The sequence below is a fragment of the Hippocampus bargibanti genome, linkage group LG03 (assembly GCF_051943395.1).
Source record: "Hippocampus bargibanti isolate YZ-2025 linkage group LG03, ASM5194339v1, whole genome shotgun sequence".
Classification (NCBI taxonomy): Eukaryota; Metazoa; Chordata; class Actinopteri; order Syngnathiformes; family Syngnathidae; genus Hippocampus; species Hippocampus bargibanti.
The window spans coordinates 32,543,024-32,560,047 of NC_142736.1; the positions used below are offsets into that span (position 1 = coordinate 32,543,024).

Sequence of the window (17,024 nt, forward strand, 5' to 3'; positions counted from 1 at the left end):
TGGCAGGCAGGATACCGAAAGGAAGTCCTAAGAGGAGGTTTATGGATGTTGACAAAGAGGACATGAAGGTATCTGGTGTGAGAGAAGAGGATGCACAAAACCGGGTTAGGTGGAGGACACTGATTCGCTGTGGCGACCCCTGAAGGTGCACCAGGGCATAAGGCGCAGAGTCATCTTTTGAAGAAAATGAAGGCTTTTGAGTGTGCATTATACTCCAGAAAATACTAATTGGTCCTTCGTATATGACCCAATAGAAAGCACCTTCGATGTCATCACACGATAGGCTGACGCACCGACAGTCGTATCTTTTGACACACTCTGCCAACAGATTCAGTCCAAAGCAATGAAGTATCTGCCTGCCTTCCCGTCATGTTTTGGGGAAACCCGGCCCTTATTCTACTTAAAATTCAGACTATGGGTGTTTTAGCCACAAATTCTTTGAATTCTCCCAATAAATAAACAGATCCCTTAATCCTCTCTACCTGCATGCTGCCACACAGGATAAAGGATATAAAGATGGAGTTTGACTTCTTCTCATCAGAATAATGTGCTTTGCATAGCTTTTCCACTTCATCTAGAATCACTTTAATCCCTCTGCTCCGGTGTAATTATCTCTCCTTTAGGCTGATCGCACCTAGCACAGCCTCATCACGTTACCTACTCACTTTTATCTGTGGCTCTTACAGCGACTGCCAAGGGTCCTCTTAACTCACCGCGGCGCAACTTTTAGCTCGGCAGACATTTGCCAACGTACAGTATAACTTTACTTAAATCCTCCGGTTCCTTTCCCCGTCCACATGTCTGTCAAGGCCGCATACGATTAGCCGTCGGAAATATAGACGCTTCTCACGATGACATATTTAGTTCATTTTGTTCTGTCTCGCCATTCTACGCTGTGTCGGGAAGAAAACAGCTGAGACTGAGATTCATTGAGTAATTGACAAGGAAACACTTAAGTCGTGAGTGCCGATTCGTTTTGTGAAGGGGAGCCGCTTACGGCAGTTCTGAGAGCGTTGACGATGCCCCCCTCACGCACAGATTGCGACGTTTCTACCCACGCCAACATGCCTCTCAGTGAGGCATGAGTGTGCTCGTTTTAAGGGAAGAGAAGATCAATACAAAAACTATTCAGTCAGCAAAAACTCTTCCAAAAGATTTGTAAAAGTGTTGAATGTACTCCCGGGCGCGTGTTCAAATATATCCACTAGTAGTATTTAAAACCTCTGTTGGCATAGTTAAGAAAAAAATATATTAAAATAAAATACAAAAAATAACAATAAAAGGTGATACATTCTAAAAGAATTTTAGGAAAGCCCAACACAAAACGAACCCTTACCCCTATAAACCTAACTGTAACCTATAATATAATGACTAAACTACGCTGGTAACCTCCACCTATAAACCTTTTCCCTAACCCCCAAACCTAATTTGACTGCCCAAAGCCTAACCATAACCCCAAACCCCAATGCCTAACCCTAGCCACTAACCACCCCTAACTCTCACTCCTCATCCCAGAACACTGACTCAAACCCCTACACCCTATCCTCTAACACTAGTCCCATAAACCATACCAATAACCTCAACCCTAACCCCTAACCTTAACCAGAGGCCTTAACCCTGACCCTTAATCCTAAAACTTAAACGAACCCTAACCACAAATGTTTACCCCAACCCTAACTCTTAACAAACCCGACCCTGCACCCTAAACCCCTAACCACAACTTCACCCCCAACTCTAACCTTTAAACATACCACTAACCCTAACCCTTAAACTAGTGGTTCTTAATCTTGTTTGAGGCACCGAACCCCACCAGTTTCATATGCTTATTCACCGAACCCTTCTTCCAATGACTGTGCCTACTAACTGCAGACTAGACTGAGGAGTGGACTTCTGTGGCGGAGGATCCACCCCTTAGGGTTCGATCGAACCCAGGTTAAGAACCACTGCCTTAAACCCAAACCGAACATGAACACCAGAAATGCATTTCAAGTACCTGTAAACTATACATGATCTTGAAAACTAAACAAAAGTCTTATCCGCATAGCTACATGTGTATTCGATACAATTTAACATCCTGTAGCCCAAAAGAATTTCCATCATCCAGCTAATCTGAGTCACTGAAGGAATGGGGTCATCTTTGACTGTGTGGACCGGAGGCTCTGCCTCACCATCACACAATGTCAACTTAAACATCTTGCAAACATTCACTGCAGTGCTCCAAATTATATCATTCGTGTTGACCAATTGCTGTTGGACTAGAGAATGTTTCACGTCCTAACATCTGTAGCGAATAAAATGGAATAAAATTGAATAGTTTATTTGTCTAATAATGGTGAAAGGCAGTGACATTTGGATGGAAGCAAGTAGAAAAAAATGTACACAATATACGGAACGAGCGGCGGTATCTATTCTCCGTGCAGGGCGTGCGGATCAGTCACTGGTTGAAGTAGATGCCCAGTGCTGTCAGTCGTGGCCTGGAGGCAGTGGGAGGGTCTGTCCATCACTGCTGTAAGCTTCGCTCGCAACCTCCTGTTGCCCATCTCCAGAGTGTCCAGGGGGCAGTCCAGGACACTACTAGTCCTCCTGATCAGCCAGTCCATTGTCTTTATGTCCCGGCCTGACCAGTAGATAATGACATCCTTTCTGTGATGTTTTCTTCCCGTGAACATGTGACTTAGCTCACGGCTACAACGTCCACCCCCATTTTGAATTACCTACCAGCGATGAAAATAGGGCTTTCTTTCCTCTGGGATAACAAAAGGGCAGAGGTGATAATTATTCTCCAGATAAGCAATGTCAGCAGAATGCTCTCGATGCTCCAAATTGTCCCTTTGGGGGGGCACTCCGCTCCTCATTATGGAAACACTTCATCTCCAGTTGATGATATTTTGATCAAGACGCTCACTCAGTTATTTTAGTGCTTCCTCTTGAAAGACCTCATTATATTTTCATAAATCAATGGTGAACAAATCAAAATAGCGCAATAAAAGATGCAAGGTTGAGGCACACCAGCTTGAATGGTGTCTTCGGCGAATCTAAAATTCTACTGAATGACTGATTGTTCTCCCCGATTGGGGAAGTTTGGTCATGTGACTCAGGATGCAAATCGATGATGTCAAACATCTTCTCCAAATGTCAGTTTTTAATTCTTGCCTCCGAAACATTTCGTATTTCAACAGTGGGCATTTATATACAGTGACACCTCGGCGTACGAACGCTTTAGCTAAGGAACATTTCGATTTACGAACGTTAAATTCGCGAGAATATAATCTACAAAATATTTTTCGGGTGATTCGAGTGATGTGTCGTTCGCGAACGAGCCCGTTCTCCTAACAAGGAAATGGCAGACAACTTTTTTGTCCTCTATTCCGCTCCCCCAGTCTTTGGTAAAAGCCACACGTGATTGGTCAAGAGCCGTGGTAGAAGAGGGAGGGGACACATGCAGCAGGGCACACTGTAACAGGTTTCCAGAAACACAGAGCTGCAAATAAAAATAGATAGCCAGACCACAGCGGGAGAGTGAGAAATTGAATAGAAATCACACTGACATTTGGACTTGTTTCAACTATTGATAGTTCAAAGGCAGAGAGTAGACTGCAAAGTTAAAATATCCCATCAATCAGTCTCCAAAAATAACCCGCACAAGCCATCTTTACACTTGATGCAAAAAGCTATGAACCCAGCTAAAGAGAACACAATTGATGAGAAACTAGGTAAAATTATCGCAGAGAAAGCACGGCAACTTCACTCGGATATCATCAAGAGGCTACCTGGAACTTCGTCATCCATTGATGATATCAAGGTTAGCCACGGACGGTTTGAGAACTTTAAGTGTCGTACAGGGATTCATAGTGTCATTCGTCATGGTGAGGCAGCCAGTTCTGACGATAAACCTGCCAAAGCTTACAAGGAATCATTCCTCAAGATGGTGGAAGAAGAAGGTTACGTTCCTCATCAAGTGTTCAATGCTGATATCATAGCACATTTATTATACATAAAATAAGGTATATTTTGTGTAGTTTTAAGGCTTAGAAAATTTGAAAGTAGAAAATTATGTTTTATGGGGACCTGGGAATGGATTATTCTCATTTTAACGGTTTCCTATGGGAAATTAACGTTAGGAATACACACTTTTCGCCTTACAGACACTTTCTGGGAACCAATTAAGTTTGCAAGCCAAGGTTTCACTGTATTGTGAAAAGAGAACCATCAGTTGTCTTTTTGCTAATATTTTTATTGATTGATTGATTTATTGATTTTTCTGACAGGGCATCATTACAATCGTTTTAGCCGATACATGACGACTATATTTGTCTTTCTTTTACACCTTACGAAATGGTTCTTGTGTGACCCATCTGCTGTTTTTCGCAGACTCTTTCGAAGCAATTAATGAACCAACTGTGATCAAGACGAAGCCTCCGGGCCTCTGACAAGTCACGCTTGGCAACACGGACAAATATGAAAATGACAAAAGACTTATTTCACGTGAATTAGCCATCGGAAATATCAAACCCAATACTGTTAACTTCGACGACGTCGTTAGCCTGACTAACTGCGCATACGTGAGTCCAATCGCGACCATGTAATTTCATGTTTTATGGTTACATAATCTGACCCGGTTGACATATTCATAAAACATCTGCTTCAAGGTTTGTGTGAGACAATGTTTTTCGGAACTGACTTTGGTACACACTGAAGGAAACCAAACATCTGCGCGCACTTGCATTGTCTATGAAATTAGTGATGCGATGTTCGCGAACAAGCCGGTTCTTAGAGCTGTTCACTCAACCCGGAAGTAACTCAAATAGATAGAAAGCTAGCTAGCTAATAGACAGCGAGCTAAATTAAAATGACAGTAATACATTTTGTGTTAAACTGTCATCTTCATGTAGGAGATCTGGCCTTGGACTAATTTAGGACTTGGTAACTCCTTAACAGGAAGAGGTCAGTAAATAAGAGTAAATGTCCTTCCTGTTATGTGAGTACAGTGATACCTTGGCTTACGAACTTAATTGGTTCCCAGTCAGAGTATGTAAAGCGAAAAGGATGTATGCCAAAACACAATTTCCCATAGGAAACCATTAAATGATAATAATCCGTTCCCAGGTCCCCATAAAATATAAATTTCTACTAAATATTCCTTAAAACTACACACAATATACAATAATTTTATTGTATAATAAATGTGCTATGGTATTATAATTAAAGAAATCAACTGTACTTATAATGAAGTCATTTTATTGACCTTTGTGATGGTCGTTGATGGTTTGATGGAATGAAGTGGCCGCTTTCATCAGCATTAAACACTTGATGAGGAACGTAGCCTTCTTCTTTCACCATCTTGAGGAATGATCCCTTGGAGGTGCTTTCTCTGCCATCATTTTACCTTGTTCCTCATCAATTGTGTTCTGTTGAACTGGGTTGATCGCTTTTTGCATCACGTGTACAGATGGCTTGTGCGGGTAATTTTGTGGAGCCTGATTGTTGGGATATTTTAACCTTGCAGTCTACACTCTGACTTTGAACTATCAATAAAGTTGAAACAGGTCCAAATTTGACTGTTTTCGATACATTTTCTCATTCTCTCTCTGTCGTCCGCCTGTCTCTTTCATGTTTAACAGCCTCACTCTCTCTCTATCTGTAACCTCCATCCCCTCACGTTCTGCGTTCTTGGCCATTCACGTGGCTTTAACCGAAGACTGGGGGCGGGGAATAGAGGACAAAAACAGTCAGCCGCCATTTCCTTGTTAGGGCTCGTTCACGCACGACACATCACTCATTGTGGCACTCTGTGTCTATCCCAAAAAATAGTTTTGTTCAGTTAAACTGAAAAGTTCGTACGCCAAGGGGTTTGTAAACCGAGGTATCACTGTAGTTGATGACATCTTATCAGCGCAAAAAAAATGACATTTGTGACATCATAAACAAAAGAAAACAAAAAACGACGCCTCTTCTTTTTTTTTGTCTTTTCTACTCGGCATGTGTCTGTTTATTCCAAGAACCAGACAAGCTTTGTTTGATGAGGGAGGACAAACAAAACAAAAAAACAAAAAAAAAAACGCATTTTGTCTTCTTCAATCTGGGTTGTCACGTCGATGTCACGATTGAATGCGCAATTGAATTTGGGTTTCACAAAAGAAATAAACGGCCCTTTTTTGCCTTTCGAATAAACAAAAGTAAACTAAAAGACGATCCCCGTGCCTTTTGTCATGTCTTTTATTTTTATTCCCCCTTTGTCGCAATTGAAGTCCGTCATATACCAGCCCATGGCCGCAGACTCGTGAAAAAAATAAAAATACAGTGATCACTTGGCTTATAAATTTAATTGGTTCCCAGAAAGTGTGTAAGGCGAAAAGTGTGTATTCCAAACACTAATTTCCCATCGGAAAGCATTAACATGATAATAATCTATTCCCAGGTCCCCATAACACTATTTTCAACTAAATAAACCTTACAACGACATAAAATATACATCATTTTATGTATAATAAATGTGCTATGGTACTGTAATTAAAAAAAAAAAAAAAAAACAGTTCTGTATAATAAAGTTGTTGTATTTACTTTTGTGATGGTCGTTGATGGCTTGATGGATAGCTTTTTGCATAAAGTGTCTCAAGGAGCTCTGGGTTGTACATCTTAGAAGTTGTGATATTGCAACAGCAACAAATGCAGGCAGACACACTAGAAACTTTATTAATAGCTGCTTCCCTTGCTCAGTATGTTCTCTTCAAATTGTACGGATGTCTTGTGCGGGTTATTTGTGGAGCCTGATTAATGGGGTATTTTAACCTTGAAGTCCACACTCTGCCTTTGAACTATCAATAAAGTTGAAACGAGTCCACATTTCACTGTGTTTTCTATCCAGTTTCTTACCATTTCACTTTTATTTTGTTTTTTTTTCACTTTTGTTTTTTTTTTTGTTTCAAGCACTGTCGTCTCCCTTTCGTGTGTGTGTGTGTGTTCATGTTTCTGTAACCCCTCCCCCAGCTCACTGCTCCATGTGTCCTGCTGCGTGGGTCCCTTCCCTCCTCTACCACAGATCTTGACCAATCACGTGCGGCGTTAACCGAAGACTGGGGGCGGGGAATAGAGGACAAAAAAAGTCGGCTGCCATTTTTAGCTTCTTGTTAGGAGTTCCAAGAACCTGGTTGTTTGCGAACGACACATCACTCATCGTGTGTTTCCCGAAAAATAGTTTGCATGCCAAAATTATATTCTCGCAAATTTAACGTTCTTAAAGCGAAAAGTTCGTCAGCTAAAGCTTTCGTGAGACTATGTATCACTCTATATATACTACCAGCACATCTCAATTGGTGTCACACCCACATGGCAATATCACTGCTCAGAAAATGTGAGGTTGTGAAAAAAAAACATAAAAAATAAATACATTCATATTTCTGTGATGGCACATGTCGGTGCATCATATTTCACCTTCTCCTGCGTGAAATCCATCGACTTTATGTAGCTGATTTTTGAAATAGCTGTCAGATTGTAAATCTCGCACTCTGATTGAGGGGACATGCCGCCGTTGCCGTGCAGGCGTCAGCACGGTGGCGACTTTGCGTGATGTCTGGATGGTGGATGAATAATTGAATGCGAAATTGTTTTATTTCCAACACGCAAACCGTTTATAAGGTCGACAAAACATGTTTTTATTCCTTCCAATTTTATTTTTTCTTTGACATTATTTCGCTCAATTGTTAAGGAGCATCTTCAGTTACATGATAATAATAATAATATAATAATAATAATACATTTCATTTAATTTCATTTGCACTTTTCAATAGATAGCAAATAATAATAATACTGTGTTACATTGGCTTACGAACTTAATTGGTTCCTAGACAAAGTGTGTAAGGCGAAAAGTGTGTATCCCAAAAAGTAATTCCCCATAGGAAGCCATTAACATGAGAATAATCCATTCCCAGGTCACCATAAAACATAATTTTCTACTAAATAAGGCTTAAACCTACACAAAATATATCTTATTTTATGTATAATAAATGTGCTATTGCATTGTAATGAAAGAAATAAACTGTACTATATCATAAAGTGGTTTTATTGACCTTTGTGATGGTCGCTGATGGCTTGATGGAATGAAGTGGCCGCTTTCATCAGCATTAAATACTTGATGAGGAACGTAGCCTTCTTCTTTCACCATCTTGAGGAATGATCCCTTGTAGGTGCTTTCTCTGCGATAATTTTACCTAGTTCCTCATCAATGGCTTGTGCGGGTTATTTGTGAAGCCTGATTGATGGGAATTTTAACCTTGCAGTTTACACTCTGCCTTTAAAACGAGTCCAAATTTCACTGTTTTCTATCCATTTTCTCATTATCTCTCTATCGTCTGCCTGTCTCTTTAATGTTTAGCGGCCTCACTCTCTGTCTCTCTCTTACTATTCTATTTGAGTGACAGTGATATCTCGGCTTACGAACCCCTTGGCGTTACGAACTTTTCGGTTTACGAACGTTAAATTTATGAAAATTATACCTTGGCATAAAAACTGTTTTTTTGGGATACACACGGAGCGCCACAAATAGTGATGTGAAAGAAACAAAAGTGAAAATAACAAAAACAAATGTGAAATGAATCACAGTGAAATTTGGACTTGTTTCAACTTTATTGATAGTACAATGGAAGTTTCTAGTGTGTCTGCCTGCATTTGTTGCTGTTGCAATATCACAACTTCTAAGATGTAGAACCCAGAGCTCCTTGAGACACTTTATGTAAAAAGCTATCCATTCCATCAACGACCATCACAAAAGTAAATAAAACGACTTTATTATATAGTACAGTTTATGTCTTTAATTACAATACCAGAGCACATTTATTATACATAAAACAAGATCTATTTTGTGTAGCTTTAAGGCTAATTATCACAGATAAAGCACGGCAACTTCACTTGGATATCGTCAAGAGGCAACTTGGAAGTTTGTCATCCATTAATGTTTTCAAGGCTAGCCACGGATGGTTCGAGAACTTTAAGTGTCGTACAGGGATTCATAGTGTCATTCGTCATGGTGAGGCAGCCAGCTCTGACGATAAAGCTGCCAAAGCTTACAAGGAATCATTCCTCAAGATGGTGTAAGAAGAAGGCTACCTTCCTCATCAAGTGTTTAATGCTAATGAAACCGGTCACTCCATTCCATCAAGCCATCGACTATCACAAAGGTCAATAAAATGACTTTATTATAAAGTACAGTTTATTTATTTAATGATAATACCATAGCACATTTATTAAACATAAAATAAGGTATATTGAGTGTAGTTTTAAGGCTTGGAAAATTAGAAAGTAGAAAATTATGCTTTATAAAGATCCTTGGAACGGATTATTCTCATCTTAGCGGTTTCCTATGAGAAATTATTTTTTGAGATACACACCTTTTGCCTGACACACACTTTCAGGGAACCAATTAAGTTCGTAAGCCAAGGTATCACTGTTATGGAAAGTACCCCCCCCCCCCCCAAACATTCCTTCATGGCGTATTTTGTGGCGTATCGCTGTTTACCGTGCAGACCGGCGAGCTTTGACAATCGAATATGATTAGACGAGCACTTTAACACGCTAGCCGCCAAAACGCCGCAACCAAAGCCTCCCCCGCCTGCGGAATGATTGTAATCAGCTGTGGTTTGACGCCCTCGAAGAATTAGTCAACTTGTAAAGTCGCCCTGACATGAACAAACGGCACGACTTACATCCTTGCGAGCATCCTCGCTCAATTTGTTAGCCTCAATACATCTTGTGATGTTTTTTTTTTACATTATTATTATTATTTTTTTTTCTTTCTCGCAGCGCCTTCTTGAGTTAAAAGGCAGCAGATGTGCAAACGCGCGCACAGTCCAATTATTGGACGACAGGCGGGGAAAGCGAGCAAGAGACCGGCGAGATGTTTTTTTTTAAACAGCAGGTGCGATCCGGTGCGCTCATTAGATGAAATGACGTGCAAAAAAAAATATATATATATATATATATAATTACAAAAAACAACAGCGGTGCCATTTTAAAGTTAACTGGAGTCGATTTGAGTTGCGTCACGTGACGATGACCTTGGACTTTGTTTGAAGTGATGCCTCACAGTTTTATATGAGGTTATTTCACACGTTATGGATGCCGAAATCCCGTCCGACTTGGACGCGGTCTGTGTTTGACGCCATGTTAATCTCAAAAGACGCAAGCGTGCAATAAATAGAAGATAGCAACTGCCATATAACCTCACAAAAGCTTTTTTTTTTTTTACTTTTTTGGTGGTTACAGTGATACCTCAGTTTACGGACTTAATTGGTTCCCAGAAAGTGTGTGGAAGGCAAAAAGTGTATCCCAAAAATGAATTTCCCAGAGGAAACTATTAAAATGAGAATAATCCGTTCCCAGGTCCCCATAAAACATCATTTTCTACTAAATAAGCCTTAAAACTACACAAAATATAGATTATTTTTATGTATAATGTATGTGCTATTGTATTGTAATTAAAGAAATAAACTGAACTGTATCATACATTTGTTTTATTTACCTTTGTGACGGTCATTGATGGCTTGATGGAATGGCTAGCTTTTTGCATAAAGTATCTCAAGCAGCTCTGGGTTGTACATCTTAGAAGTTGTGATATTGCAACAGCAACAGATTACATTACTTTCCCATAAACAAAAAGTGTATCCCAAAAATGAATTTCCCAGAGGAAACCATTAAAAATGAGAATAATCCGTTACCAGGTCCCCATAAAACATCATTTTCTACTAAATAAGCCTTAAAACTACACAAACTATACTTTAATTTATGTGTGATAAATGTGCTATTGTATTATAATTATAGAAATAAACTGTACTGTATAATAAAGTGGTTTCATTGACCTTTGTGATGGTCGTTGATGTAGTTGCCTCTTGATGATATCCGAGTGAAGTTTCTGTGCTTTCTCGGCGATAATACCATCACTCACACAGTCCCCTGCAAAACATTCTGCTGTATCGTCAGACATTCCCTGCTTTATTATATTGAATCATATATTATTATATTATACATTATATTGAATTTCTAGCTACCAATGTATTAGCTATCTATCTAGCTAGCTATTAATAATCTATTAGTTAGCTAGCTAACTTTCTATCTGAGTTATTCCGGGTTGAGTGAACGCTGGCTCGTGTTGTTATCTATTAGCTATCTATCTATCTAGCTATCTATTAGCTATCTATCTAGCTAGCTATTACTTGTCTATTAGCTAGCTTGCTGACTTTCTATCTATTTGAGTTATTCCGGGTTGAGTGAACATTGGCTCGTGTTGCTATCTTTTAGCTAGATAGCTATATGCTATATATTAGCTATCTAGGTAGCTAGCTATTAATTATCTATTAGTTTGCTATTACTTGTCTATTAACTAGCTAGCTAACTTTCTATCTATTTGAGTTATTGCGGGTTGAGTGAATGCTGGCTCGTGTTGCTATCTATTAGCTATATATCTAGCTAGCTATCTATTAGCTATCTAGCTAGCTATTACTTGTCAATTAGCTAGCTTTATAACTATCTATTTTAGTTAGTGATTCCGTTGAGTGAACGCTGGCGCGTGTGGCTGCCGCTGCTCACTCACAGAAAAACTTATCCTGTGACTGTAAAGTGACCTTGAGAGTTTTGAAAGGTGCTTATGAATGAATTGTATTATTATTCTTGTTCTTATTATTACTCTTGTGAGGAAATGTCGATGACAATTCCGATAAGTGCAGTTTGGAGTAACTACGAGCTCCTTTTGTGTGACAGCAAGACACAATGAAAGTGGTACAACTCGGTTAAATCTCCTTCCAAGAAAAACAACTTTTCTGTAATGTCTCATTAGGTTCGTAGAAATCGTGTTCACGTTCCAGGAAAAGGAAAAAAAAAGAGAGAAGGAGGTTGGTGGTGGTGGGGGGGGGGATTCAAACCAAGAAGTGCATTTCTAGCAGCAGAGCGGATAACAAGCGTCTGATCGCAGTCTTGCAGTTGATAATTGGAGCTGTTTTCAAGCCATGAATGTCAAACGATACTCCTCTGCCTTTCCGTCAAAACAACTCCAGAACCTTCCATGAGTCCGTCCACTTCAAGCTTAGAAATATTGATGTGAGCAAAGGGAATGAAATCAAGAAGAAAATGCTTGCAGCATGAGAATCGCTAGAGGTCATTTGTCTTCCTTTTACTTTAGCGCTTAAAGGACAACCGACAACTGCATTTTTTTGTTTCCTAACTGACATCAGAAAAAAAACTTTTAGAGCAACTAAAATAACCTAAACACGCAGGCTAATATTTTTAGTCAAATGCAAAATACCAATAAAAATGACTTCAAGTGTCCAAAAACTACTTCAAAATGACCCCGGAAATGCCGAGTTTCAGAAGTTCCCGCCCCCTTGTTCGTGATATCACACCAGGACCCAACCATGCGTCCATCCATCCAATTCCAATCCATCCATCCATCCATCCATCCATCCATCCATCCAAACCATCCAAACCCAATATATCTATCCGTCCATCATCCATCCATCCAACCGTCCATCCATCCATTCATGATCCAAGGCGATTTCTCTTCCATAGTCTCCCACACTGTTTGTCACCCGATTGCAGGGCTCTCAGAGACAAACGACCATTCACGTTCACACTTTGCACTCCGTCAGACGTGCAAACCAAGCCATGGACCGAGCCAACCGGTCGCCTATTACAGGAAATGATCTTTCTATACTGGATTGCTGCCATGTTTTGCACTCGGTAGCTCTTTGTTTGTCGTTAACAGTGTGTTACTAGACTCTGTTTATTTACTCTTGCGATTTGTTCATTGTTGTATAATGTTGTTGTATTCACAACAGGCTTTCATTATATTCTAAAATGCCTTACAGCAGACTGCAAATTAGCTGCAACTAGATTTTTTTAAAGGCAATGTTGCTTACACTGTTCCTGGCTAAACAATAATTTCACATTCATTTTAATGTAGTTAGCATTGATTTTAGATGTTTCTTTTGGACTCGCAATTGAAAAAAATAATATTGAATAAAAATAAATGTAAATAAAAATATAAAGCTTAAATCTATCATATAAATATAACATATATAAAAACATATACATAATATAAATAAAAATACACCAGTTTCAGACTATGCTCAAATATGTTTACACTTGCACATGCAACAAATTTTAGATAGATCGTCCAAATGTTTACTTGTCTTATATTCACATTGGCAATCATATTTTTTTTTAAATAGAAATACAATCATATACAATGATACCTCGGTTTACGAACCCCTTGGCGTTACGGCGTTATGAAAATTTTACCTTGGCAGACGAACTATTTTTTGGGATACACACAGAGTGCCACAATGAGTGATGTGTCATTCGTGAACGAGTCAGTTCTCCTAACAAGAAAATGGCAGCCAATCATTTTTGTCCTGTATTCCCCGCCCCCAGTGTTCGGTTAAAGCCACGTGATTGGTCAAGAACACAGCAGTGGGGGGAGGGGTTAAACATTAAAGAGACAGGAAGATGACAGAGAGCGAGTGAGAAAATGGATAGAAATCAGTGACATTTGGACTCGTTTCAACTTTGATAGGTCAAACGCAGAGTGTAGACTGCAAGGTTAAAATACCCCATAAATCAGGCTCCACAAATAACCAACACATGCCATCTGTACACTTGATGCAAAAAGCTATCAACCCAGCTAAACAGAAGACAATTGATGAGTAACTAGATAAAAGTATCGCAGAGAAAGCACCTACAAGGGATCATTCCTCAAGACGGTGAAAGAAGAAGGCTACGTTCCTCATCAGGTGTTTAAAGGCCACTCCATTCCATCAAGCCATCAACGACCATCACAACGGTAAATAAAACGACTTTATTATATAGTAACAGTATACAGTAGTTTATTTATTCAATTACAATACCATAGCACATTTATTATACATAAATAATGTATATTTTGTGTAGTTTTAAGGCTTATTTAGTAGATTTTTTTGTTTTTTTTTATGGGGACCTGCGAACAGATTATTCTCATTTTAATGGTTTCCTATGAGAAATTGATTTTTTGGGATACACACTTTTCACCGTACACACTCTGTCTCGGGACCAATTAAGTTCATAAGCCAAGGTATCCCTGTACAAATATTGTAAATATTATATTCCGAAACAAATGCTGTAGATACAGAGCATTCTTTGACATCGACATTCTCGAATTGCACCCGAGTGAGGACCAGGTTGTGAGAAAATGGATGCTTGGAATGTACGCATGTCCAGATTACAAAGGCTTTTTCGACAAGTGTGTACTTTGTGAAGATGAGCAAAATACACACATATACACACACATATTTTTTTCCCCGCGTGACAATCCAGTTGCTCCAGAGCTTGTGGATGCACATCCACCCTCTGCGTATTGTCTCCATCTGCTTGCATCTCAGTCCCTTGCCTCCTCACTTCTCAGAATGTTCATCTAGCATTTTTTTTCTTCTTCTTTTTCTCTGAAAAGCAAATGCTCCAAGTCTCTATCTGTGCCGCTCTCAACTTTCATCTCTGCAGCTCGCTCATTCTTATTCATCGTTACCGTGCAGAAATAGGACGTAATGAGACAAAAAGTAAGTATAGCCTCTTATTACGTTGAGTTACTGTTGCGGGCTTTATATACGTTATGTGTCGTAAAATAAATATTAAAATCTGCCCCCGGCCTGGCTTTTCTTCATAAAATGCGTCTATAATCGCCACTGTTGCATGTACTTATACTGCAAAAGTAATCTTCAAACATCGAAGGTCACGTGTAGCATTAACAGGAAGACTGTGAACCGTGAAAGTATTTAAAGAACAACCGACAGTTGCGTCGATAATTGATCGCGAAATTAGAAGGGAAACTACATAAATAACGCGATGGTGGATCGTTGTGTCGCGGCCAATTGCGGTAACACACATAAAGAAGGTGTAAGTTGACACAAATTCCTAGCGGACAAATTCAAATAGTTCTGAAGAGGAAAGCATAAATGTTTGCAATCGATTAAAGAAGTCCTCCCATATCAATTCGAGCCGTCATTGAAACCAATGTAGACTCCCAGAAAATGCACAAGATGGCGCCCAAGCTCTGTTGGAAATGGGCTGATTTGTCTGCTTGGAATTTGTGTCAACTAGTATCATATAGTAGTCATGTGGATGCAAAAACGTATTTTGGTTAGGTGTCAAAATATGTCTCAGGTCAAAATGGAGCATTTCCATGGCGATTGTCGCTTTAATTGACACAGGGAAGGTCTTCGGGAGGATAGTACTGCAGTGCAGTCTGAACAGAGAACGCTGCAGACCTCTTTTGACAAAGTGTTGTACATGGAGCGAAAATAGTCCAACAACAGCAAACCACAAAACAATAAATCAACCATGACAACAGTAGAATCCACGAAAAACATGAACACGAATCTAATCTATCACCCAATCCTGGGTAAAAAAAAACAAAGAAGAAGGTCTTTCCAAAAAGCGGCACCAGCGCAAGAGAAGGCTTGATGCCCTCTGAGCTTTCATTTAGTTCTCGCTACGTCAAACAGTCAGGTCTGCGGTCAGACGAGTCCATTTGAAGATTAGAAAGCAATCACTAGCACAGTGATACCTTGGTTTATGTACTTAATTGGTTCCCAGACAGAGTGTATAAGGCGAAAAGTGTGTATCCCAATAAATAATGTCCCATAGGAAACCATTAAAATGTGAATAATCCGTTACCAGGTCCCCATAAAAACATAATTTCCTACTAAATAAGCCTTAAAACTACACAAAGTATACCTTATTTTACATGTATAATAAATGTGTTATTGTATTATAATGAAATAAATAAACTGTACTATATAATAAAGTCATTTTATTGAGCTTTGGGATGGTCGTTGATTGCTTGATGGAATGGAGTGGCCGCTTTCCTCAGCATTAAACACTTGATGAGGAACGTAACCTTCTTCTTTTACCATCTTGAGGAATGATCCCTTGTAGGTGCTATCTCTGCCATCATTTTACCTAGTTCCTTTAGCTGGGTTGATAGCTTTTTGCATCAAGTGTACAGATGGCTTGTGCGGGTTATTTTTGGAGCCAGATTAATGGGATCAAAGTGGAAACGAGTCCACATTTCACTGTTTTCTATCCATGTTCTCATTCTCTCTGTCGTCTGCCTGTCTTTTTGATGTTTAACCCCCCCACAGCCCCTCACTGCTGCATTCTTGACCAATCACGTGGCTTTAACCGAAGCCTGGGGGCGGGGAATAGAGGACAAAAAAAGTCGCCTGCCATTTTCTTGGTAGGTGAATGGTCTCGTTCACGAACGACACATCACTTATTGTGGTGCTCCGTGTGTGTCCTGAAAAATAGTTTGTATGCCAAGGTAAAATGTTCATCAATTTAACGTTGGTAAACCGAAAACGTTCGTAAGCCAAGGGGTTCGTAAACCGAGGTATCTTTACATGCTAATCTTTACATGACCTCGTCTGAGTTCCTTCGCTCTGATACGGACCTGTACAATGCGCTTAACTTTGGAATTAGTCAATCCTCCATGAATCGTCTCCTGTTGCTCCTGAATACTGCTGCTAGCCTGATGAGAGGTACTTGTAAGAGGGAGTCTAGAATTCCTACTCTGAGGTCCATTCGGTTAGTTAGTTTATTAGGAATTATTCATTCCAAAATCACTGTCATAATAATACATTTAACTTCTAAGCACCTTTCAAAACTCTCAAGGACCCTTTACGGTCACAGGATTTTTTGTGTGCGGGTGGGCAGTGGCAGCTATTCGCGCCAGCGTTCATCTACTTTGACACTTTGACCGGCACTTTGAAATTAGTCAATCCTCATCCAACCGAGATGTGACGCACTAAAACCTCAAATTGTACTGTAAACAAAGAGTTTCCGATGAAAGCGGACTTTGTAGGTGCAAGTTCTTTGAACTCCAGTCACGGGTGTTCTTGGTTTTGCAATTAACCTCACTTTGACATGAAACGCGCCATGTCAGGACATGCAAGGGCTCCGAGATTGGACGGAAGACGGCAAAGACAGATGTTGTTCGGTGGTGGGTTCAT

General features: G+C 39.7%; 1 protein-coding gene across 1 annotated transcript in view; it reads left to right on the top strand.

The window, feature by feature from the left end:
* The window catches only part of pcdh17 (protocadherin 17), a 195,243-nt gene that overhangs the window by 134,254 nt on the left and 43,965 nt on the right, over positions 1-17,024 (top strand). The gene's annotated exons all lie outside the window — the stretch shown is intronic.